The 25,003-nt window shown below is 45.2% G+C and overlaps 1 protein-coding gene across 10 annotated transcripts in view; it reads right to left on the bottom strand.

Moving 5' to 3' along the window:
• The window catches only part of SH3GL3 (SH3 domain containing GRB2 like 3, endophilin A3), a 135,046-nt gene that overhangs the window by 51,575 nt on the left and 58,468 nt on the right, over positions 1-25,003 (bottom strand). For 2 of the 10 annotated variants that reach the window (XM_047846692.1, XM_047846693.1), the window contains exon 1: positions 18,034-18,115. The exons of 6 other annotated variants lie outside the window; for them this stretch is intronic. The gene's annotated coding sequence lies outside the window, so the exon portion shown is untranslated. Of the gene's footprint in view, positions 1-18,033; positions 18,116-25,003 lie in introns of those variants that run through there. 2 more of the 10 variants (XM_047846691.1, XM_047846688.1) reach the window with 1 other exon arrangement.

Below are 25,003 nucleotides of genomic sequence, written 5' to 3'. Positions count from 1 at the left end.
TTGGAAGGAGTAACCCTATCAAAGGACATGGGAAGATACACATTTTTCACCTGCACAACAGGTATTAATTATGCAACTACTGTATGTAAAGCACATGGAAGGTGCTCCAGCAGAAACACAGATAAATAAGATCCTTATCATCCGGGAACCCAGAGCGCGGCAGAAGAGTTAATAAACACACACTCGATTACAATATAAGGGAGGAAAAATACGAGCAAAATAGTGCTGGATACAAATGACTGTCAACATACCAAGTAATAGACATTTCAGTGGTTCAGAGACATGATTCTGAGAGCCTGCAGTGGAGGGGAGGTGGGGAGACACCCAGGACCCACCCAGGACCTGTTTCCTACAAGGCTTGGTATTTGAGCTGCCCATTTAAGGACAAGGGACATTTCCACAGGCAACACTGAAGGAGCCTTGCTTACAGCATGAGACATCTTAGAAACCCCCCCCGAGACAGCAACGTGTAGGATGGGGTTTTGCCACCTTGCCTCTCTGATATTTAGACTAGATAATCCTTTGTTGTGGGAGGCGGTCCTGTGCCCTGTAGGATGTTGAACATCATCCCTGGCCTCCACCCACTGAACGTCAGTAGCACACAGGCACCCACACGCTGACAACCGCAAAAGGTCTCTGGACGCTTAGGAGTCACTGCGCAGGGCAAACGCGTCCTTCGCCTTAACTGTAATGAACAGCGATCGAGGGAGAATGGGGGGAAATAAAAGCCGAAAGGGAGAGAGGCCAGATCACACAAATTCTCAAATGCCAAGCTAACAGGTCTGGCTGAGAAGCCCCTGAAGATCCCTTATCAAACACGGTGTAGAGAAACCTTCAGCAAAGCAGCTCTGGCTGCAGAGTGGGTTGCATCAGAGAACACGGAAGAGGACTGGAAGGGGAAAGTACATCGTCTTCTTTAGAAAATCGCATCAACATAATTTGTTTACATGTTTAAAGTATTTATGTGTGGGACGCCTGGGTGGCTCGGTCGGTTAAGCGTCCGACTTCGGCTCAGGTCATGATCTCACGGTCCGTGGGTTCGAGCCCCGCGTCGGGCTCTGTGCTGACAGCTCAGAGCCTGGAGCCTGCTTCAGATTCTGTGTGTCCCTCCCTCTCTCTCTCTCTCTCTGCCCTCCCCCACTCACGCTCTCTCAAAAATAAAATAAACATTAAAAAATAAATAAATAAATAAAATACTTATATGAACATAAAAACCAGTGGTAAGGGGGGGGGGGCGGTTAGCATCAATTAATAAAAAAAAAATTGTAGGTTCTTTTAAATGTGACTTTCTGCTACTATTTCCACAACTATCGCAAACACAGAATTACTAGTCAATAGGAGGAATCCAGGTGTAGAGAATCTAACTTAAATGTGAGGTGAGAGAATTGAGAGGAGACGGGGGAGATGACTAGAGTGGCCACGATTCTTTATCTCTTTGTCGCTAGATCTCTGTAGTTCCTCCTGGCCAGAGCTGGAGTCTGTCTACCCTTGAGCGATTCGGGGCCAGACTTGATGCTTGTTTTGAACCACAGACGGAAGCCCAGGCCTTAGCAGACTCTGCATGCTTTCAGTCATTCTCTTGAAACCCTGCTGCCCCCAAGTGAATTCAGGCCTGGGCTGATTTGCTGGGTGGTGAGAGATACGTGGCCCAAACACCCCCTTCAGGACAACCAGTCACTCTCCAGGACCAGAGGACCTGCAAGGGACTGCAGGCACATGAGAAAGCCCCCGGCCTAATCCGCTCACCCGTGGAAACATGAGTCGAATAAATGGTGGTGGTCTGACGCTAAACACTGGAATGCTTTGTTACTCGACAGAAGCTGGCTGATACACTAGACAATAGTTCTGGTTTTTCAGGCTCTGTCTAGAAGTCAGAGAGGACTGTCCTAAGGCCTCGGTACAAGGTATAAGCTTCAACAGGAACAACTGGTAATCCCACCGCTATACACAAAGGTCTTTACATGGAAGTATCCATCAGTTAGGTCCCCCAAATATCTTTTTGTTCAATAGTGAACTCATTTTGGGGCGCCTGGGTGGCTCAGTCGGTTGAGCGTCCGACTTCGGCTCAGGTCATGATCTCACGGTTCGTGAGCTCCAGCCCCACATCAGGCTCTGTGCCAATAGCTCGGAGCCTGGGGCCTGCTTCGGATTCTGTGTCTCCCTCTCTCTCTGCCCCTCCCCTGCTCGCACGCTGTCTCTCTCTCAAAAATAAATAAACATTAAAAAATAGTGAAATCATTTTTTTTTAATTTTTTTAATGTTTATTTTTTGAGAGAGAAGAGAGAGACTGAGTGTGAGTAGGGGAGGGGCAGAGAGAGAGGGAGACACAGAATCTCCGAGCCGTCAGCACAGAGCCCTACACGGGGCTCGAACTCAAACTCACAAACCGGAGATCACAACCTGAGCCAAAATAGGATGTGAAATAATTTAAAATATTAGTTCTTAATTTTGGAGGTGATATTCTGAGAATCTAATGAAAATTATACAACCACACCCCGGGGGGGGGGGGCGGCGGGGGGGGGGGGGGGACACTCATTTTGTTGCATGGTAAATTGCAAAAATGGCCACAATGCCTTGCCGCTCCTCCCACTAGGACACGCAGTCTATTTTTCTCCCCAGGGACTAGCTTTGATCAATAGAACAGAATGCAAGCAACACTGTGAGAGTACTGAGTTCAGGTCTTATAAATACTTTATAGCTACAAAGTATCTGTGTAGACACTTTACCCTCTGAGGTCCACTGGTAACCATCCCCACATGAATTAGCCTGAGCTACCACGTTGGAGGATGAATGCCCACTCTGAGCAGAGATGACCCTCCAAGGTGACTCATCTCAGAGCACCAGGCCTTGAGCTCACCCGGCAGCTCACCACCAACAGATGAGTAAGCAGCTGGGCTCAGTGAGCCCTGCAGCCCAGTGAGCCCCGCCCAAAGTACCAACCCACAAAATTGTGAATCAATGGTTTTTCATTGTAAGTCGCTATGGTTTAAGGCGGTTTGTTACATAGCAAAAAATTGACTGATTCAGTTGCCTGTAATTTCTAACGGCTACTGAAACCCTCTGCAGAAGCCCACGTGTAAGATCCCTGTTTTAAAATACCCCTTTGGAAGTGGCGCCTAGGTGTCTCAGTCGGTTAAGCATCCAGCTTCAGCTCAGGTTGATCTCGCGGTTCATGAGTTCGAGCCCTGTGTTGGGTTCTGTGCTGATGGTGCAGAGCCTGGAGCCTGCTTCGGATTCTGTCTCCCTCTCTCTCTGCCCCTCCCCCGCTCATATGGTGTGTGTGTCTGTCTGTCTTTCTCTCTCAAAAATAAGTAAACAGTGGAGCGCCTGGGTGGCTCAGTCAGTTAAGTGTCCGACTTCAGCTCAAGTCACGATCTCACAGTCTGTGAGTTCGAGCCCCGTGTCGGGCTCTGTGCTGACAGCTCAGAGCCTGGAGCCTGCTTCCCATTCTGTGTCTCCCTCTCTCTCTGCCCCTCCCCAGCTCATGCTATGTCTCTGTCTCAAAAATAAATAAACATTAAAAAGAATTTTTTTTCAAATAAGTAAATAATTTTAAAAATTTTTTTAAAGAGAAAAAACATCCTCCCCAATAAAAATTAATCCCAGAAATCTAAATTCCAAGGCACATGACTAAATGCAAGACCAAGTAAGAAAGCCAACAAAATCACAGATTGCAACATGAATTCACTTCTGGTGAAAATAACCTTCTGAAACAATAGGACAGAAACTTTATATGTATGCTTAGGATATTATCGATATGATAAATGAAGGAATAACCTCTATGAATAAAAGGCAAATAATTACACAAAATGGAAATTTTTTAATTGCTATTAAAATTTAGAAACCTTGGAAATAAAACACACACAAAAATGAAAATGAAAAATCCAATAATTGGAATCAACTCCAGACTGGGCACAATTGGAGAAAGAACCAGTAAACTAGAAAATATTACTAAGGAATATACTGAAAGAACAAAAATATTTAAAGGAAAAAAAGAGGGTTTTTTTTTTTAATATGAAATATCAGTTAAACAGTTTAGAGGATGAGCTATAACTGATAGGCACTCTAGAAAAAAGGACAGAATATAGGGGACTCAGTATTTTAAGAGTTAATAGCTCTGTTTTTTGGGGGGGTTTTTTGGGGGGGGGGGGGTGTTCTTGTATACAACTGAGGGAAGGTATGAGCCCACAGTTTGGAAGTACATTCAAGTGCTAAGCAAGGTATTAATTCACATGTTGAGATTTCAAGAATAAAAAATTCTAAAACTCCCACAGGAGAATAAAACCACAAGAAAATTAACAGCAGATTTCTCTTCAGCAACAGCAGATACCAGAGATCAGTTTCAAAGGTGTTTAGAAATGTGAAAAATCCAGAATTTTGGGTCTCCCTCAACTGTTACTTAAAACAAATATATAAAAACAAATATATGAGTTTATAAAAGGGTGAAATTACAACCTTAAGTAATAACAAGATGGGAAGGAGGGTGTTGAGTGGATACTCTGAGCACTAGAGTGTTTCTCCCGTGTTCAGGCGAAGGTGGGAAATGGACAAACTTGCACGTTGCTGAAATAATAGAGGATTGTCTGGGTTACATAATTAATGGTGACGACTAAAAGTATAAAACAATAATGCACGTATAGGTTATGTATGCTAGGCATGTTACAACACAGCACGCACACTAGCACACTGGTGGAAAATCGAGTTTTTCCAATCCAGGCAAACAAAATAAAACAAAACAAGAAAAAAAAAAAAAAAAGCTTGGCAAAGCGGGGGTGGGGGGAGAAGAACGAAAGGGATGAAAAATGGAAACCACAATATAAGACGGTAATAAGTCCACATACATCAGTAATTATTATCTACGTAAATGATGAAATTGAAAATGTTAAAGGATGAATTGACAGAGTGGATTTTTTTTTTAACTTTCTTTTTCTTTTTCTTTTTTTTTAGTAATCTCTACAGCCAATGTGGTGCTCAAACTCACAACCCCAAGATCAAGGGTCACATGCTTTTCTGACTGAGCCAGCCGGGCACCCCCAGAGTAGATTTTTTAAATCCAACTACATGTAGCTTCTAAGAGAGACACCTAAAATAAAACTGGAAATAAGGAGATAAATTACACCTACTAGGGAAATACTGATTTTTTAAAAAAGCTCATAACAATAGCATCAGACAAAAAGACTTTAAGGCAAAACATCAGTAGGGATAGAGAATTGATCTAATAATAGAAGGGACATTCCACCAAAATTCTGTTATAATAATGATGCACCCAACAGCACAGCTTCAAAAAACTAGTAATACAGAAACTGAGAGAAAACAGTGAAGTCCACAATCATAGATTTCACCACCACTCTACCAGAAAACTGACAGATCGGGGGTGCCCGGGTGGCTCAGTACGTTGAGCGTCCGACTTCGGCTCAGGTCATGATCTCACAGTTCATGGGTTCAAGCCCCACATCAGGCTTTGTGCTGACAGCTCAGAGCCTGGAACTCACTTCGGATTCTGTGTCTCCCTCCCTCTCTCTGCCCCTCCCCTGCTTGTGCTCTCTCTCTGTGTCTGTCTCAAATATAAACATTAAAAAAAAAAAAAAAAAAAAAGAGGAAGCCCTAGAAGAAATTTCAAAAACTATTTAATTTAACAATGAAAATCGTATCCATCAAAACCTGTGTGGGAAGACAGCAAAGTCAGTACTTAGAAATCAGCATATCACTTTAAATTCATTAAAACAAAAAAACCACTTCAGCTTAGCATCTCAAACTGACACGATGCCATTCAATCCAATTCCACGGATATCTGAAAGTCCACTGACTACATCCATGCGGTAGAGATACGAAGATCACTCTCCAGGCCAGAGCTCACGGGCCACTGAGAAGCAGAAGCCGATGGCCAGAACACAACGAGGGAAGTACCCTCCTTTAACACAGATGCGGAATTTGCTATTAGAACTCAGACAGAGGAGGCAAGTCATATGGACGAGAAGGTGCCAAGAACAGAGCCTAGAAGGATATATGGTGTGCGCCCCAGGAGACCAGAGAAGGAGTGGCATTTCTGGCAGAGAGAACAGCATAAGCTCAGACACAAGACATGAGGGCATTCGGGAAACAGCAATTGACAAGGGTAACTGATACGAAAGACTGACCCCAGGAGAACACGAACGCACAATCACGCAGGCCGTGGAGACGCTCAAGCAGGTGGGTGGTACAAATAGGTCCGCCTTTCATCCGGGAAGATCACGCCAGTGGCCCACAGGAGAAGGGCACTGCAGAGCCACCAGAGGGCGGACGGGGAGATTCCATGTGGGGATCACCAGGGATGCCCACACGAAGGGGCGGACTAGGCAGACTAGGGAAGAGTGTCAAGATTCGACTCTGAAACTCTCCCAACTACCTTCTTCAACTTCAAACACCAACGGCCCTCGCCTACTCAGCGTCCCCATTGCAAACGTCGCGTCTGACCCGGGCTCGCCAGATAGAAGCTGCAAATTTAAAATACGGTCGTGTGGCCAGGTCGGTGTGGCCCGTGTAGTCTTGCCCCAGTGAAAAAGATCATGCCGGAAACGAGGCCTGTCTCACGGTGCCTCCGTGCCACAGAGAGAACCCTCACTGGCCCTCTACTTCCGGGCAGCCTCCAATTTCATCGATGATCGGAAAACAAAAGGCGTTTTCAGAGACCGCAACAGCACTGATGTAAAAGATGCGTATTTGGGAAGCACAAAGCTTTTGCATTTGGTTTTCCAGCTAGATGCGCTGGGGTTTCAGTGGTGAATGTCAACACAGCCTTGGCCGCCTTCTTCTTGGCTTCTCCATCTTCTTCCCTTTAATGAAGCAGGAAATTAAACAGCAAGAAAGCCAGAACCTAGGAGAAAATGTAAAAAAGCAAATCTATACCCCAGGATAAATTAGAAACTTCTCCAGGACAGTACTTTCTAGTTTGTGGGCCACAAAACACTGGCTGCGCACAGCAAAAGAAGAACTCCTTGGTCATGTTAGTTTGGAAATGCTGGGATAAACAGAACTGGCAGATTTCTGTACCAAAACATTTTTCACAGGCTTTAAAATGAAAATGGCATCATGGATTTCCATGGAGGGGAGGGGCATATAAGAGGTAGCATTCTCCACCTTTGTTTGGTCACTGGAGATGTCTCTTACAAGGAAAAATCTCAGAGAAGATTTCTGAGAAATCTACTTTGAGAAGCCCTGCACCAAAATGTCACCCTGTCCTCTAGCTCCCTTTATTTTTTCTTTCAAACAATTAGCAGTCATGCTCTGAATTTATCAGCTTGGAAAATATGGCATTACTCAATGACGAACTGTTATTTGTAAGTTTAATATCAGGGGAAGATGAGAAAAGGGTATACGCGAGCTCTCTGTACTGGTTTTGTAACTTTTCTGAGTCTAAATTATTTCAAAATTAATTCTTTTTTTAATCTCTGAAGGTTTCAGAGAGCAAACAAGGCAGTCAGGATCTGATGAAGAAAAATGCACTGGGAAGAGTCAGACACTTACAGCTGCTTTTTCCTTCTGGAAAAATTTCTGCCTTACAACACAGAACATACAAGCTGAGCAGAAAGCACCAGCCTAGAACTTGCAGAAGTCTCCCTAGGCTGGGGAGAGGAAAACTGGAGTGCACTGTAACCAAGGAAACCAAGACATTAAGAGGCCAAAATCCCAGGACCATAAAGAAGTGAACACGACAGTTTACATGCAACTTCCTTTAGAGGTTTCTGACAATTCCTAGGCTGCACATACGCGAGGCAGGATGCTAAGATACCAGTGTGAGGAGGCTGCTAGAAGGCTAAACATCTAAGCAGAGATTTCTGCAGAAATCACAGTGATCAAGAGACAAAACTGGAGTTCAGGACTGCCTTTCCCCTTGTTATCTGTCAGAATAAAACTAAATCCTCCCTAGGGGGAGACATCACCTAAATTGCTGCCAAGTCTTTGCACACAGGTATCTGGCATTAAAATAATAATTTAAGAAACCCATCTGGTATACCAGGTGACTCAACAACAACAACAAAATCTGAAACTAAATTTTCTTTATGTTTTTTTGATGTAACCTCTGTGCCCAACATGGGGCTTGAGCCCACAACCCCAAGATCAAGCATCACATGCTCTACCAACTGAGCCAGCCAGATGCCCCTTAAACTAAGTTTAAAAATAGATGACAATGTAAAATACCACTGCAAAACATTTCAAGAGAACAAATGAAAACTGTAGTTGAAGAATTCAATAACTGAAGTTCAGAGTTCCACAGCAAACTTTAATAACAATTAGATGCTGACAAAGAGAGCACGTGGGCACTGGAAGATAAACCACTGGAAAATATCTAAATTGAAACATAAAGAGAAAGACGATTAAAAACACCAAAAAAAAATATTATAAACATAGAACACACAGTGGAAACACCTAACATATGTGTATTTTTGATTTCCAGAATGAGAGGACAGAATAATTGAGAAGAGGCAATATTTGAAGAGAAGATGGCCAAGAATTACTCAATATATGTTGTCAAAAGACATCCAGCTCCAAATTAAAGCTCTTCTATGACTCTCAGGCAGGATAAATATGAAGAAAAACATACCCCGAACAAGTCTTTTACCAAAGACCAAAGACAGGAAAACTTAAAGAAAAAAAAATGCACCAAAAAAGCAACAAAAAGATTGTGCGCTGACAATGGTCACACAGCGCGGCCACAAGACAATGAAATCACATCTTTTCATGTTGACGGAAATCATCTGCCAACTTAAAATGCCATTCTCAGTGAATATACCCTTCATAAATGAAGGCAAAATTTTAAAAACATTCAGACAAGAGGGTGCCTGGGTGGCTCAGTCAGTTGGGCGTCCGACTATGCCTCAGATCACGATCTTGTAGTTTGTGAGTTCGAGCCCCGCATCGGGCTGTGTGCCAACAGCTCGAAGCCTGGAGCCTGCTTCGGATTCTGTGTCTCCCTCTCTCTCTGCCCCTCTCTGCTCACACTCTGTCTCTGTCTTTCTCTCTCAAAAATAAACCATTTAAAAAAACCTTAACAAAATAATAAATAAAAATATTCAGACAAAAGTGAGACAATTTCTCATTGGCAGACCCAGACACACACCAAAAGAAGCACTCAAGGGAGTTCTTCAAATAAAAGAAAAATATCCCTGATGGAAACAAGGAAATAAGGCAAGAAATGAAGAGAACCAGAAAGATGAATCTATATGAATACTGAAAACTTAAAACAATTATCTTATGAGGTTTTAAATATATCTAAAATTTTAAAACATGAAAACAATGACACAAAAGCCACCACTAAAGAGGTAGAGATAAATTGTTACTGGGTCTTTTAGTGCTTGGAAGTTTTAAGGTACTAATTTAAGAAAGACTCCACCACATAAAAAATACATGTTGTAATCTCTAGGGTTGCTTTTAAATAATCATAAATATATAACAGGCAAGACACTAGAGAATAAAATGGAATAATAAAAATGATTAATTCAAAAGAAAGTTTAAAAAAGGAGAAATCGGGGCGCCTGGGTGGCGCAGTCGGTTAAGCCTCCGACTTCAGCCAGGTCACGATCTCGCGGCCCGTGAGTTCGAGCCCCGCGTCAGGCTCTGGGCTGATGGCTCAGAGCCTGGAGCCTGTTTCCGATTCTGTGTCTCCCTCTCTCTCTGCCCCTCCCCCGTTCATGCTCTGTCTCTCTCTGTCCCAAAAATAAATAAATGTTGAAAAAAAAATTTTTTTTTTAAAAATAATAAAAATAAAAAAAAAAAAAGGAGAAATGAAGACACAAGAATAAACGGGACAAATAAAAAAACAGATTTAATGCAAAAATGTCAGTAATTACTTTAAATGTATATGGACTAAATATTTCAAGTAAAAAATAAAAAGCATCAGCCAAGATCATAAAATACTAAACTATACTATTTTCTGCCAATAAGAGATGCACATTAAATATGACACAATAAGAAAATAAAGAGATGGACTGTATCAAACACTAACATCTACAACAAAAAAACTGAGAAACTCATACTAACATATAAAATATACTTTTAGACAAAAAACATTATTACTAGAATAAAGAAGGACATTAAAACATGATAAAAAGTAGGGGTGCCTGGGTGGCTCAGTCGGTTAAACGTCCAACTTCGGCTCAGGTCATGATCTCGCGGTCCGTGAGTTCTAGCCCCGCGTCGGGCTCTGTGCTGACAGCTCAGAGCCTGGAGCTTGCTTTGGATTCTGTGTCTCCCTCTCTCTCTGCCCCTCCCCTACTTGTGCTCTGTCTCTTTCTCTCAAAAATAAATAATAAATATTAAAAAAAATTTTTAAATGATACAAGATCAATCCAAAATTAAGAAATAAGAATCCTAAATCTGTATGCATTTAATCACATAGCTTCAATGTATAAAGGAAAACCTTACAAAACTAAAACTATAAATAAATGATTCCAAATATTTTAATTTTTCTATACATCTCTCTGCAACCCATAAAACACAAAAAAAACCCACCAGTTAGATTGACTCGACTTGAACAATTTAATTTACATATGGAGAATACTACAGCAAACAGGGCAGAATAAAGGTGGTTTTCTTTTCTTTTTTTCTTCAAGTTTATTTATTTATCTTGAGAGGGGAGGAGGGCGGTTGACACAAGGCTCGAACCCATGAACTGTGAGACTATGACCCGAGCTGAAATCAAGAGTCAGATGCCCACCAGATTGAGCCACCCAGATGCCCCGATGACGATGGTTTTCAAAAGTAGACACGGCACATTTGCCAAAAGAGACCATACACTGAGTCATGAAGCACATCTCCAACAATGTCAAAGACGAAAATCATTCAGAGTATGATCTCTGGCCACAGTGAAATTAACACAGAAATCAATACCTGAAAAACTTCGAAAATTATCTGAAAATTAAACATGTCAAAATTAACTGAATCAAATATGAAGTCACCTTGAAGGTTAGAAAATATTTATAAGTGAGTAATACCAAATATAGAGATGTATTTAAGACTGTGGGATGTAGCTAAAGCTGTTTCTATTTTTTTCTTAAATGTTTATTTATTTTTGAGAATGAGAACATCCATGCGTGTGCATGAAGTTGGGGGGGGGGCAGAGAGACAGAGAGAGAGAATCTTAAGCAGGCTCCACACTGTCAGCACAGAGTCCAACTCGGAGCTCAAACTCATGAACTATGAGATCATGACCTGAGCCAAAATCAAGAGCCAGACACTTACCCAACTGAGCCACCCAGATGCCCCTCTAGAACTATTTCTTTTTTTTTCTTTTTTTTTTCAACGTTTATTTCTTTTTGGGACAGAGAGAGACAGAGCATGAACGGGGGAGGGGCAGAGAGAGAGGGAGACACAAAATCGGAAACAGGCTCCAGGCTCCGAGCCATCAGCCCAGAGCCTGACGCGGGGCTCAAACTCACGGACCGCGAGATAGTGACCTGGCTGAAGTCGGACGCTGAACCGACTGTGCCACCCAGGCGCCCCTAGAGCTATTTCTTAAGAGGGGATCTTATAGCTCTAAAGCACCAGTTCTCAAACTCTTTCCTTTCAGGATCCCATGATATTCTTAAAAATAATTTAAGACCCCTACCTTACACCATATATCAAAAACAATTCCTTGTTGACCTTAAATGCAAAAGGTAAGACTTGAAAGATTCTGTAAGATAACATTACCTTGGGACAGGAGACAGCTTGACCAATTCCCAAACGCTAACTATAAAGAAAAGCCTGATATATCAGACTCCGTTCAAGACTGAGAGAGTGAAAAATCAAATCACTGAGTAGAAAAAGATATTTTCCATAAATCTACCTGACGAAGAATCACATTCAGATATTAAAAAGAACTCCTATGGGTCCCTAAGAGGAAGGCAGCATACTCCTGTTTTTTAGCATGGGCAAAAAAAAAAAGCCTTGTGGAAGCAACTTCACAAAGGCGGGGGAGGGGGGGGGGGTATCCAAACAGGCAACAGGCCTACGAAAACATTTTCGTCTCACGATCATCCATGAAAATGCAAGTTAAACCACAAGAAGATGACACTTCATCGTTACCGGAGTAACTAAAATTATTTTAAAACAACAATAATACAAGTTTTTCCAAGGGTTAACGGGGCAACCGGAAGGAACACTCCTACGCCATTGGAGGGAGTTTACATCGGTATTGCGACTTGGGAAAACGGTCTACTATAGTCTACTATAACTGAATATATAAAAAGCCACACTCTTATGACTCAGTGATTCCATTCCTAGGTAAAGGCCCGAAAGAAACACCTTATAAGTAACCAAAATTCAGATACAAGCAATATTACTCACAATAACCCCAAACCACCGAAATGACGGTAGAGTGAATAGATGACAGCTACTTCTAGAAATGCAATTACGGTATCGCAATTAAAAAGGAGAAAGTACTCCTTCCGCGTGCGACACATAGGTAGATTTCAGACGGAACACGGAACACTCTCGTGGAACACTCTCGTGCCGTGTGATTCTGATTATGAAACGTTCAGAAATAAAAGGGAACCTCCTGTATCATGCCATTCATATAAAATTTAAACACAGAAAAGGCTGATTCGTGGTGATAAAAGTGTAGCAGTTACCTTTAAGTTATGATAAAAGAGGGCTCCCTGGGGTGCTAGTAATATTCTGTGTCTAGAACTGGTTACATGAATGTGCTCACTTTGTCACAACAGAGCAAGTGGCACCCACAGGACCTGTCACTTCCCTGCATGTGTTTTTATTTCAGTAGAAAATGTTGAAGCACACCCTCCCGTGAACCCTGCATTCGGTGTTCTCAATGCGTGCACCCGTCACACTTCCCATGATTTATTTGTCTCTAAGGAAGCTTAACAAACAACGCTGGCCTGTTTGTGCTCTTGCATCTGACCAGTAGAAATAACATTCACATCTGACTATCCGCATCTGGAAGTCTCTGCTCAGTCAAATCATGACTTAACCATACAGAACCTAATAATCTATATTCAAAAGAACAAAAAAAGCCCCAGGGACTATTATATGGTGACTGTGTCCTCTGTACCCTAAATGCTGCTACTTCAGATTTAATTATTAGGGCAGCATAATAAAGAAATTCATTCATCTCGCCAAGGGGAAGGAGGCAGAGAAAATACATACAGGAAGGAACTATCAGACATGGAATCAAGATCGTGGACTGAATACATACATCTTCCACTCCACTGTACCAAATACTTTTTTTTTTAATTTTTTTTTAAACGTTTATTCCTTTTTGAGAGACAGAGACAGAGCATGAATAGGGGAGGGGCAGAGAGAGAGGGAGACACAGAATCTGAAGCAGGCTCCAGGCTGAGCTGTCAGCAGAGCCTGACGCGGGGCTCGAACTCACGAACCGCGAGATCATGACCTAATCCAAAGTCGGACGCTTAACTGACTGAGCCACCCAGGCGCCCCTGTACCAAATACCTTTAAGTGAACTTGTAAACATACAGAAAGAGAGAGAGGCATCTGACACATACATAACAGGGCTGAGAAACAAAAACGGTACCAGCAGTAGGTCATAAATGGTGACAAATGCCCAGAAGACAGACAGCAGATGGGACCAGAGAGCTTAGGAAGCAACAGGGCAATACCTACGCCATAGAAACCTGCTCCCAAGCCCAAAGCCCATGCAGTCGTCTCCCCTTCTCTGAAGGGGTACATTCCAAGACCCCCAGTGGATGCCTGAAACCACAGACAGTACCAAAACCTATATATGTTACTCTTTTTCCTATACGTATATACCTACAGTAAAATGTAATTCATAAGCTAGGCACAGTAAGAGATTAACAACAACTAATAATAAGACAGAACAGGTACACTAAGCTGTAATGAAAGTTATGTGAATGTGGTTTCTCTCTCTGTCTCAAAGTATCTCACTGTTCTGTACTCACCCTTCTTGTGATGACGTGAGAGGATACAATGCCTACACGATGAGATCAAGGGAGGTGAATGACGTAGGCACTTGACGCAGCATCAGGCTACTAGTGACCCGCTCACAATATGTCAGGAGGAGGATCACCAGCTCGAGGACCATGGCTGACCACGGATAAATGAAACAGCGGGTAACTGAAATTACGGAGGGCGAACCACGGGTAACTGAAACCACAGGAAGTAAAACGACAGATGGGGGCAGGGAGGGGGACTACTGTACAGAGAAATTCCAACTCTAAGTAACGTAAACATGAAAAGAAGAGAGTGAGCCCCTGGGAGATCAGCAAGAGACACGATAAAAGAACTGCACAGAAAGCATTAAGGATCGATGGAGCCCCTCCAGCCCCATCTCTGTGCCCACCTCTATACGCGAGGGCAGGATCTGAAGTTACACCATCTTGGCTCAAATTGCTAACTAGAGAGGTAACTCCAGGCAAATTAGGGAAGCTCTCCGTGTCTCCAGTTCCTTATCTGCAAGACACGGATAAAATACTAATAGTAACTATCTCATAAAGGTTAACGTATGGGAAGCATCTGACATTGTTAAGTCTCCTTAAACATGAACCATTAATATTACCACTGAGAAACAGGCAGCTAGGGTGTTTGTCCTGAACCTGGAACCTAAAGAGAGTGGACTGCTCTAATTGTTGGGCCCCAAAGTGGGTATAAAGACCTGAGAGATGCAAGAGATCCTTCCAAACATCCCAACAGATACCAGGGGAAACATGGAGAGGCAGTACTGCCCAAGAATAGAAGAACTCCATTTCCAGGGTAAAACCCTTTTCTCCAGCCTTCTTGTCTGCTGTCCTGTGGCCCTCACTCTAGCATGAAGCCCACTGGTGCCACACCCACCCAACACTCAGTCCTTCCACTGCCTGCCAATATACAAATAGACAAAACTTAAGCCAACTACCTAAGTGTTGGACAGCGTCCCTCATTCTTATCAACCAATGGCCAGGAATCATGGAAATTTAAGGAAAACTAGGAGCATGAGGGGAAGTGTCAAAGAGGAAAGTTTATGACCCAAAGGAAGCAGAGATGATCAAGGTGCAGAGGGGAACTTCTAAAACTTCTCATTAACACCCACAGAGATATTTGAGAAGTTGCTGTATACATAAAACAAGAAAAGGCTCCAATGAAAAAAGGAGCTATTAAAATGGGGTAAAAAAAAAACCTAAAAAAAAAAAAGGGTGAGCACAGAACAGACAAAGCTGAAATATGAATTGCTTATTGGGAAGACAGAGTCAAGGAAATGTGTCCCAGAATCTACAGCAAAACCCAACAAGAGATGGGAAGGAGAAAGGAGTTTCGCTCGACCCCTCTTAGCTGTGTGCCCAGGACCACCCCCCTTCTGGGCATCCCAGCCATTCTATCAGGAAGGTCTGCTGTCCTCGGGCCAGGCTTGACTTTGGGCTCCCTACAGAAGCTGATCCTACATTGTGGACCCACCACGGGGAAAGGGGTTCTGACTGGAGTAAATGGTCCCAGTAAGTTCAGAGGCTGACCCTGTCAGCTCCACACCTAGAAACTGGAGGCTATCACTAAGAGCAGAGTGTACTAGAATCTCTTCTACTCATTTTCTGCACACCCTCGCTTTTTCTCAGAAGAGACAGCTATGATTTGGCCAACGAGAAAGTCTGCATTCCGTTGGGCATAATTTCCTCCAAGCTGAAGACATATAAATGGAGGACTTCTCTATTTCCAGCACTGATGCCGGTTTGCATCCATTTTTATATTTCTTTGGCCATTTTCAATTAGGACTGATGGATGAGATTGACATTTTTTCCCCATAAATGTCATTATGTTTCTTTAAAAGTTTGCTCACATGTACCCAATCCAATGATCATTAGCTATAGGACTCTATGAGTCTGACCTTTTCAAAAGTTGGATTCTAGCCTGTATTCTGTGTTTGATCCCTTTCAGAGCAAAACGTGATCTTGCAGGATTTCCTTTGTAAAAGACCCTGCACGGTTAAGGCAGAGTCTTTCAGGAATGTAATTAATCAAGAAGGCTGCTCTCTTTCTGGGGCCCTGTGCGTGGGGTCCAGACCACAGACAGGCCCACTTTGGAGCCCAGAGTTCCACTGGGACTTCGGGAGGAAGTTACTCTTTTCCTTTTTTCCTTTCTTTTGATTTGTTCTGTTACGAATCCTTTACATTGACCTAAGTAGGCGAAGACCTCATGAGGACAGGATCAAATAGCTCTTGAGGGGAGTTACAAAAGATCAGATGAGATAATACGTTTTGAACCACATGAAACAGTCTGGCTGGAAAAAAAGGTATTTCATTCTTATCAAGCCACCTGGGTCATCCTAGGAAAATTTCACCACCTTCAAAAGGAGGTAGGAAGTTGATGCTGAGAATGTTTTATTCCTAACGCTCACCAATAAATGTCGGTCTAAAGAGAGTTCTGGCACAAATGATATAGCTGTGTGTTTCTTTTAGTAAGTAGGAACCCCTTGTTTTGAATTTTAAAATTGCATAACTAGGCCCTGACCTATGATAGCGCTGTTTTATGTAGATGGCATTTTGTAAAATTAAAATAATGAGAAATACAAAATGTAAAACATTATCAATTGAAATCTGACTTATGTACAAGAATTAAGGGGCAAAAGTCCCCCTACTCCCAGGTATAATCACTGTTAACAGTAGGGATAGTTTTTCCCACCTCTTACCTAATTTAAACACACACACACACACACACACACACACACACACATTTCTATTTACCAAAGTAACAATAAGTTATACATGTTTATTTATAACCACCCCAAAGAAGAGACCTTCGCATTCTGGAATTCATTCAACAGAAAACACTGGAGTGCCCGCTAGGCACCAAGCTACATACAATATTTGGAGGTCAATCTATTCCCTCCTCAATACTTTGGAGATGTTGCGAGCTATAGTATTTTCTGGCACTTAACGTTACTGAGGAAAGACTAAGGGAAGGATTTTTTCTGATACTCATGTTTAGAACTCTTTATCCTGGAAAAAAAATTAATTTCTTTTTATAAAGTCAAGTGGCTTTTCCCCGTTGGTTTTTCTTAGTTTTCATGGAGCCCCTGCGAGTTGCATTAGCAGGTCAACTAATTTATGGATTTTTTAAAAACCCAGAGACAGAAGAAAAGGTCCAGAGTCCCTTGTCCTGTGCCAACATGAGGAAGAGAGAAGAGATACTGCTGTTCTGGGAAGTAACCGAACCCCCAAACTCAGGGCAGATCAAAGGTCAGCACACCCTGGGGCCAGAAGTGGGGCCGGTGGTATTAAAGGGACCCTCCCTGGCACCTGGGTGGCTCAGTCGTCGGTTAAGCGTCCGATTTCAGCTCCGGTCATGATATCCCGGTTCATGACTTCAATCCCCACGTCAGGCTCTGTGCTGACAGCTCAGAGCCTGGAGCCTGCTTCGGATTCTGTGTGTGTGTGTTTCTCTCTCTGCGCCTCCCACTTGCACTCCATCTCTCTCAAACATAAATAAACATTAAAAAATATATTTTTAAGGGACCCTCCCCATGAGGATCTTGAAAAAGTGGGCTACTGCCACCAGCATTAAAAAAGTGCATTCCTGGCAGGGGTCAAGCAAACACCAACCAGAGAGGCCCGGGAGTGAAGGAAGTCTTCTCTGAGCACCCGTCCGGGACCAACAAGAGGCATGTGCATCGTCCACAACACCCAGAAGCTCCCCCGCCCCGCTGTCCCCTTCTCCCACCGCACATTCCAAATCCTGGGGGCCAGCAGCTCTGGGGAAGGAGGCTCAGAGAGAAAAACGGGGGCGCACCCTCCCGGATGGCAGTGGACCGGCTGAGGTCGGCCCCGGCCGGGCTAGGGGAGAAGCCAGCTCCAGGCACCCTTCGGGCTGCGATGCTCGCAGGGGCCTGCAAGATCTCTCGGCCAGGCTGACCCCGTGTGCCACGCGTAAGCAGCGGCCTTCACAGGGGAACACGTGGAGGCTGGGGGTGGACAGCTTTAGGGGGATACACGTCCACACCCGCAACCTGTGTGCACTCCTTCCTAGGCCGCTGAGGCCCCCGGACAAAGGCGAAGCAAAGGACGGGCTCCCCCGACCCCCATCTCACGGCGGACGGCCCAGGCTGTGAAAACCAACCGTGGCTCTTCAACGTCTCCCGCTCCCCGGAATCGACGTTCACCGTCCTCACGCCTTTCGCGTCCTACCACGGAACCGTGCACCGTTTCCCTGCATTCCCCGCACGCCACCGGCCTAGCCCTTCCTTCTCAGAACCGCTTCTTCGGGAGCCTTCACGCGGATCATCCCCGTCTTCCCACGGGCCGGTCCCGTCCGCACCGCGCTGCCGGCCGCCCGCTCGGTTCCATCCGTCGCCGGTGCCCGCGGCGCCCGGGCTTCGCTCCAGGTGGCAATGCGCCCAACCAGGAGGAGGATAGCTAGGCGGCAGGTGCCGTCCCGGCCCCCCGCTCTCCCAGCATCCCTCGCGACCACAGCTAATCACGTGACCCGATGGGGCCAATGAGACCCGAGCGGACGTGCGCTGGCGGGGGGGGGGGGGGGGGGGGGGGGGGGCGGGCGCTGTTCCGGGAAACTCTGGTGTAAAGGTGAGCTGTTGGGATGACACTCCCTCTTCCTTCTTCCGGCCTTGAGCGTGAGCCCTGGTGTCCGAGGCTGCAGCAGCCAGTAGGGACTACAAGGAAAAGGCTTTAAGAACTGCAGCCGTGCAGCCGTGGTATCATTAAGTGGCTGAACACACACACCAGCGGCCGCCCGCCTCTGGACTTGGCGTTATCGGAATAAAATGAACCCAGATCTGTACGTGGTTGGGGTTACTTGCAGCCAAACTTGTTCCTAATCGGTACAGTTTACAATCTGGCTCCAGTTAAACTGTTCTCTTCAGGGATCTTCTCATTTCCAAATCCCCCAAATAAATCTCAGCGCTTCGCTTACATGGCCTGCCTTCATTCGGACCCTACTGACCGTTCTTTGTTGGAAAGTCTCCCTTTTCTTGGCCTCCGTGGCCTAAGTGTTCTCCCCTTACTCCCCAGACACTCCTTAAGTACTTTCATGATTTTGTGTTACTCGACCGTGATGACAGCCTCAGCCTTCCCTCTCTCTCTTGCCCTACAGGATCTCCCCAGGTATTTCAACCCATTCCCATGGATTTACCCATCTAGATCAGCCTATATATGCTGCTGACTTGGAAATCTATATCTCCAGCCCAAACTTCTTTCCTAAACTTCAATTCTTTTCACACCCCAAGTGTCTGCCAGACATTTTCTCTGGATATTCCAAAGACACCTCAAACACACAATTTAAAAATTAACAGACTCATCATTCTGTTCTTCAAATTGACTTCTTGGCCCATGTCCCTTTCTCAACTGGTGGAACCACCATTCACACAGTTGATAAAGTCTGGAATCTGATAAAGTTGTCATAGACTTTACAGAAACTCTAAGGGACTCCCAGAAAAACGAGCGTGCGTGTGTGTGCGCGCATGCATGTGTCTCATAGAAATGAAAGTGAGCAGCTGCCGAAATGCTACCCATCTGTCTTCCCTCTCACTTGTCCCACGCTTTCTCCCCCCACCCTGCCGCTTAATCAGCCACCAATTCCATTTCTTTCTCTCCATCCCCTTGAATGCCTCCTCAGTCAGGCCACCATCACCTCACCCCCAAACTATTCTAACGGGCTCCTCCATTTCCCCTCCACCGGCTGCCAGTGAGATATCCAAAACACCAACCAGGTAATGTCACCCCCCAGGCTGATTCAGTGGCCCCTGTTGCCTTTAAAAGAAAACCCACACTCCTAAACACACCATACCATGACCTCCGTGATCTGGCCGCCACCCACCTCTCTCCAGTCTCATTCACTGCCACTCCCCATAAGCACCCCATACTCCTCCATTCCTAAACTCTGAGTCACATAGAAGCACCCTGTTCTTTTTAAGTTTGAGAGAGAACGAGAGAGAGGGCACAAGCGAAGAAGGGGAAGAGGGAGAGAGAGAGAGAGAGAGAGAGGGCACAAGAGAAGAAGGGGAAGAGGGAGAGAGAGAGAGGGAGAGAGAGAGAGAGAGAGAGAATCCCAAGCATGCTCCACACCACCAGCGGCAGAGCCTGATTCAGGGCTCAAATTCATGAACCGCAAGAGGACGACCTGAGCCAAAGTCAGACACTCAACCGACCGAGCCACCCTGGCGCCCCAAAGTAGCCTGTTGTTTCCTGCCTTTGTACGTGCTGCTTCCATTATCCACAAGCCTTTTCCCACCCAGCGAACCTTCAAGGCTCAGCTCAAGTGTCACTGCCATGTGTGGCCTGCCTCCTGATAAGACAGGGAAAACTAAAGGGACCCCATGAAAACCTGATTTTGTTCCTCCTTTTCCTGCTCTGTTCTTGCTAGGACTATGCCCCTGCCACACACATGCCGCATAGAACAGATATGGATGTCCTCCTCATAAAGGTCACGGAGCTTCTTTGCAGTCCTCCAGCACAACAGGTAACATATAAGGAATGACCGGGCAGAGTCATCATGAACTTCATGATGACTCTTGGTTTTCCAAGACCACCGACTCACCAAGACCCCTGGTTCCAGGGCACAAGTGACTTACGGAGGACATCTTTGTTCGTGGATGCCTGAGAAGGACCACGTCCTCAATAAAAACTCCAGAGCCCACACAAAGATGAGACTCCTTCTTCTGGTCTTTCTGAGTCTCCCGGATGCCCTGTCTATATCTACACTCTCTCTATGACTTCAATAACCTGTCCTCACTTCCCCTCAGCTCACACTTTATTTCTATCCTGTGCAAAGCCAAGAACCCTCTTGGCTGGTCCTGAGGGCCCAGGGCTCTTGGACTGAGCCAGCTTGCATCACTGAGACCTAGCTGGGGGCCCCTCCTGTGGGTCCCCTTAATACAATAAAGGCTCCCTATGACCCAGCAATTGCACTACTAGGTGTTTATCCAAAGGATACAAAAATGCTGATTCGAAGGGAGCACATGCACCCCAATGTTTCTAGCAGCACTCTCAACAATAGCCAAATTGTGGAAAGAGCCCAAATGTCCAACAAGTGACGAACGGATAAAGAAAATGTGGTATATACACAATGGAATACTACTCAGCGATCAAAAAGAATGAGATCTTGCCATTTCAACAATGTGGATGGAACCAGAGTGTGTTATGCTAAGTGAAATAAGTCAGAGAAAGACAAATATATGACTTCACTCATATGTGGAATTTAGGAAACAAAACAGATAAACGCAGGGGAAGGGAAGGAAAAATAAGATAAAAACAGAGAGGGAGGCAAACAGAACAAACAGAGGGTTGCTGGAGGGGAGGTGGGTAGGGGGATGAGCTAGCTGGGGGATGGGCATTAAGGAGGGCAACTGTCAGGAGGAGTACCGGGTGTTAAAAACTTTTTAATGTTTATTTTGTTAGAGAGAAAGACACAGAGCGTAAGTGGGGGAGAGGCAGAGAGAGAGGGAGACCCAGAATCCGAAGCAGGTTCTAGGCTCCGAGCTGTCAGCAGAGACCCCAACACGGGGCTCAAACTCACGAACCGCGAGATCATGACCTGAACCAAAGTCAGACGCTTAACCGACTGGGCCACTCAGACGCCCCACTGGGTATTATATGGAAGTGACGAATCACTAAATTCTACTCCTGAAACTATTATTACACTATATGTTAACTAACTTGGATTTAAATAAACCAAAACCAAAATACAGTAAGTGCTAACGCAGCCCTTATCACCCCTTATCACCCCACACAGCAGTTTATGACGTGCTAGCCTCTCGCAATGGCCTCTGAGATCCCTGGAAACAAGACCGTGCCTGCCTAATTTGTCATGGTGTCCCCACCACCAGAAGAGTGCATACCAGACAGGTCTGTCCTGACTCCTGACCACAGACCACTGCCCCCAAATGCACTCAAGGGCACATTAACGATATTGTTTGAATTTCTATTAGTGACACTTGTCTCCAATTAAAGTCCAGGGACATCGGGCCCTGAATGATAGCAAGGAAATAACCATAAGATCTCTAAAGCATGTGGTCTCCTGGCCTGGAGACCTTCAGTGAAGTTAAAAAGATTATTAAAAAAAAAAAAAAAAATCTCATCACAGAGTTGCTAGATGGTAATAAGAGAAAATCATGACTATTCACTAAAGGAAAGCAAACCTATTAGTTTAGTAAACTTTAGTAAAAAAAAAAGAAAAAAGCATAGAATTAGTAATTTATGATTTTATCTGCATACACGAGTTATATGGGATGTAATCCCAAAAAGCTTTTTGAAAAATTCCTCCTATGAAAAGAAAACAGCTGAACAAAAATAACCAGTGAAAGGCACGTAGCTACACAATTTCTCTTTGGACATGGGAAGAGACATCCTCCGTAACGGAACGACAAAGAATACAGAACCCAGATTTTTTTTTTTACAGAAAACGGCCAGTAGGTAAGCAACTTGGACGTGTTGAAGCTTTGGGGGGAAAAAGCTGGTTCACCTACCACCTTGCAAATGAAAGCCTCTGGGGCCACAGAGGCCCTTCAGAGCTCCCGATCGGTGCATGTGACCCACTGCCACCTTCCCCTGCCTCACTCCCCAAGACTCTCAGAAAAGCCAGGCTTGGGGCACGTGGGTGGCTCGGTCAGTGAAGCATCGGACTTTGGCTCAGCTCACGATCTCAACGGTTCGTGAGTTTGAGCCCCGTGAGTTGGGCCCTGGGTGGACAATGCAGCACCTGCTTGGGATTCTCTCTCTCTCTCTCTCTCTCTCTCTCTCTCTCTCTCTCTCTCTCTCTCAAAAATAAACAAACATTAAAAAAAAAAAAAATAGGCAGACTTAAGTATAGCTTCCCAACAGGCAGAGAAGACATCATCTGTGTAGTATGATCACTTTCTATGGCCTTGGTCACGCCCTCCGACCTCTGCTGTTTGGTTACATTGAACACTGCTGGGCACCAACTCTGGCCTTCCCGGTTCACTGCCGGAGGGTTCTGGTGATCTCTGGGGGCCGCAGTTGCTTTTGCCAGCACGTGGCTCTCGTAGCCGGGAAGACAATCTTTTCGGACTTCACAGTCAGCTGTTTTTGGAGATTTGAGGCCAGTGAGGGATGAGAAGAATAATGGCAAAAACAAAACATGGGCCATCCCAGATGCATAAATTAAGGCTGGGTCTGCACCTAGTGAGGAAGGCCAGAAACATCTCCAGGATTTCGTAGAAGTTTCCCCAAAACTGAGGATGTGAACTCATTCCTAACTCCAAACTTTGGGCTGGGAAACAGCGCTGTCTGGAATGGCTTGGGATCCACACCCATGACAGGGCACCCTCAGTTAGGGTCCTACCATGTGCCATTCGGGACCTTCCTTCCCAACTCTATTCCAACATGTTCTGCCACTCTCCTGGGCACCCACCCCACACCTCTCAGCAAACCCTCCCATGAGCCCTGCCCTTCCAAACTCCTCCAAGGACGGGCACCTTAAAATACTCCTTTGTTGGGGGGGGGGGGGTGCGCCTGGATGGCTCGGTCAGTTGAGCGTCGGACCCTTGGTTTTGGCTGAGCTCATGACTTCACGGTTCATGAGATCAAGCCCCACATCAGGCTCCGCGTTGACAGCCTGGAGCCTGCTTGAGATTTTCTCTCTCCCTCTCTCTCTGCCCCTCCCCCGCTCCTGGGTGTACAAACGCTCTATAAATAAATACATAAGTATATACATAAATAAATAAATACTCATTTGTTTTCACGATGTCATCTTAGCCCAAGGCTAAAATCAAGTGAACTGTCATTGATGTGGCAGCAAAGAAACAGTAACAGTAAAATGTATGGTCGGTCTATTTTGAGATGCTGATAAGAGAAAAGGAAAGGTAGAAATGAATACTGCATTCTCTTCCTTCCTATGAAAACTTCCGCGGCCTTGCTCAACATTTCACAACTGTACTTCCTCTCCAGGATGTGTCCCTGAATTGCATGGAAACCTGGTTTTCATCATTCAAAACACATTTTAAATTTACTTTAGAGGCTTAAAAGTGTCATCGAAGAATCCTTTGCTAAAAAAAAATGAAAGGGTGTTAATGGTGCAAAAATCGCCCTTCTATTTGTCATATAAATTCATATGTGGGTATATCAGCTTCTCTTAAAATGCTGAACATCTCTTATGATTGAGGGAAAAAGGTAATTAGTTAAGCTCTGTAAAAAATAGTTTTTCAGGGCATCTGGGTGGCTCAGTCGGTTAAGCGTCCGACTTTGGCTCAGGTCATGATCTCACGGTTCGTGAGTTCGAGCCCCGCGTCGGGCTCTGAGCTGACAGCTCAGAGCCTGGAGCCTGCTTCGGATTCTGTGTCTCCCCCTCTCTGACCCTCCCCCATTCATGCTCTGTCTCTCTCTGTCTCAAAAATAAATAAACATTAAAAAAATGTTTTTTAAAAAGAAAATGCTGGGGGTCCTGCAAGGTCGGGTTTCAACTTTCCCCTCACCTCTTCTCACACTCCTGGAAACTTCTGCACACTCTCAAAGGTTCACTTACCACCAAGCACCCAAATTAGCAGCTCCAGCCCCAAATCACTCTCCTGAGATCCAGATGCACACACCCAGCTGCCTCCTGGATGTCCAAGCCGACATGCCCCAGACCCCTCATCCCCCCTTCCACCCGGCATCTGTTCTCCCTGCCCCCTTGCCCACACAGCTCCAGACCCACACAGACCCAGGGGGCTGGGAGAGGACCCAGAACAAGACCTCGGATGTCGTGACCTGTTGCTCTGACCTGGAAAAGGCACAAAAATCTCAAACCAATCCAACTTGCCTTCGGGAAATGATCAGACGCAACTGTTGCCCCCGAGCCCCCCTTGCTGACCACGGGAGACCGGCCTCAGTGCGGACACGGCCCCTGCCAGGAGCCACTACTTGGTGCGCACACACCAGAGAGCTGGCCACCAGGCCACATGCTCTGGAACCAGCAATCGACGCGCACTACGGCCTTCGTGTTGAGGCAGGACGACGACCTCGTCTCCGCTCCAGCCCCACCCTCTGCGTCTGCTTGGTGGCTCTGGGACGGGACTCCAAAATCTGCATCGCTCGGGCTTCTGGTTATGTTCCAACAGCGGAAACAAAGGCAGAGGGAA

Source organism: Prionailurus viverrinus, unplaced genomic scaffold (genome assembly GCF_022837055.1).
Source record: "Prionailurus viverrinus isolate Anna unplaced genomic scaffold, UM_Priviv_1.0 scaffold_40, whole genome shotgun sequence".
Taxonomy (NCBI): domain Eukaryota; kingdom Metazoa; phylum Chordata; class Mammalia; order Carnivora; family Felidae; genus Prionailurus; species Prionailurus viverrinus.
This window is presented reverse-complemented; position numbering and strand designations above follow the sequence as displayed.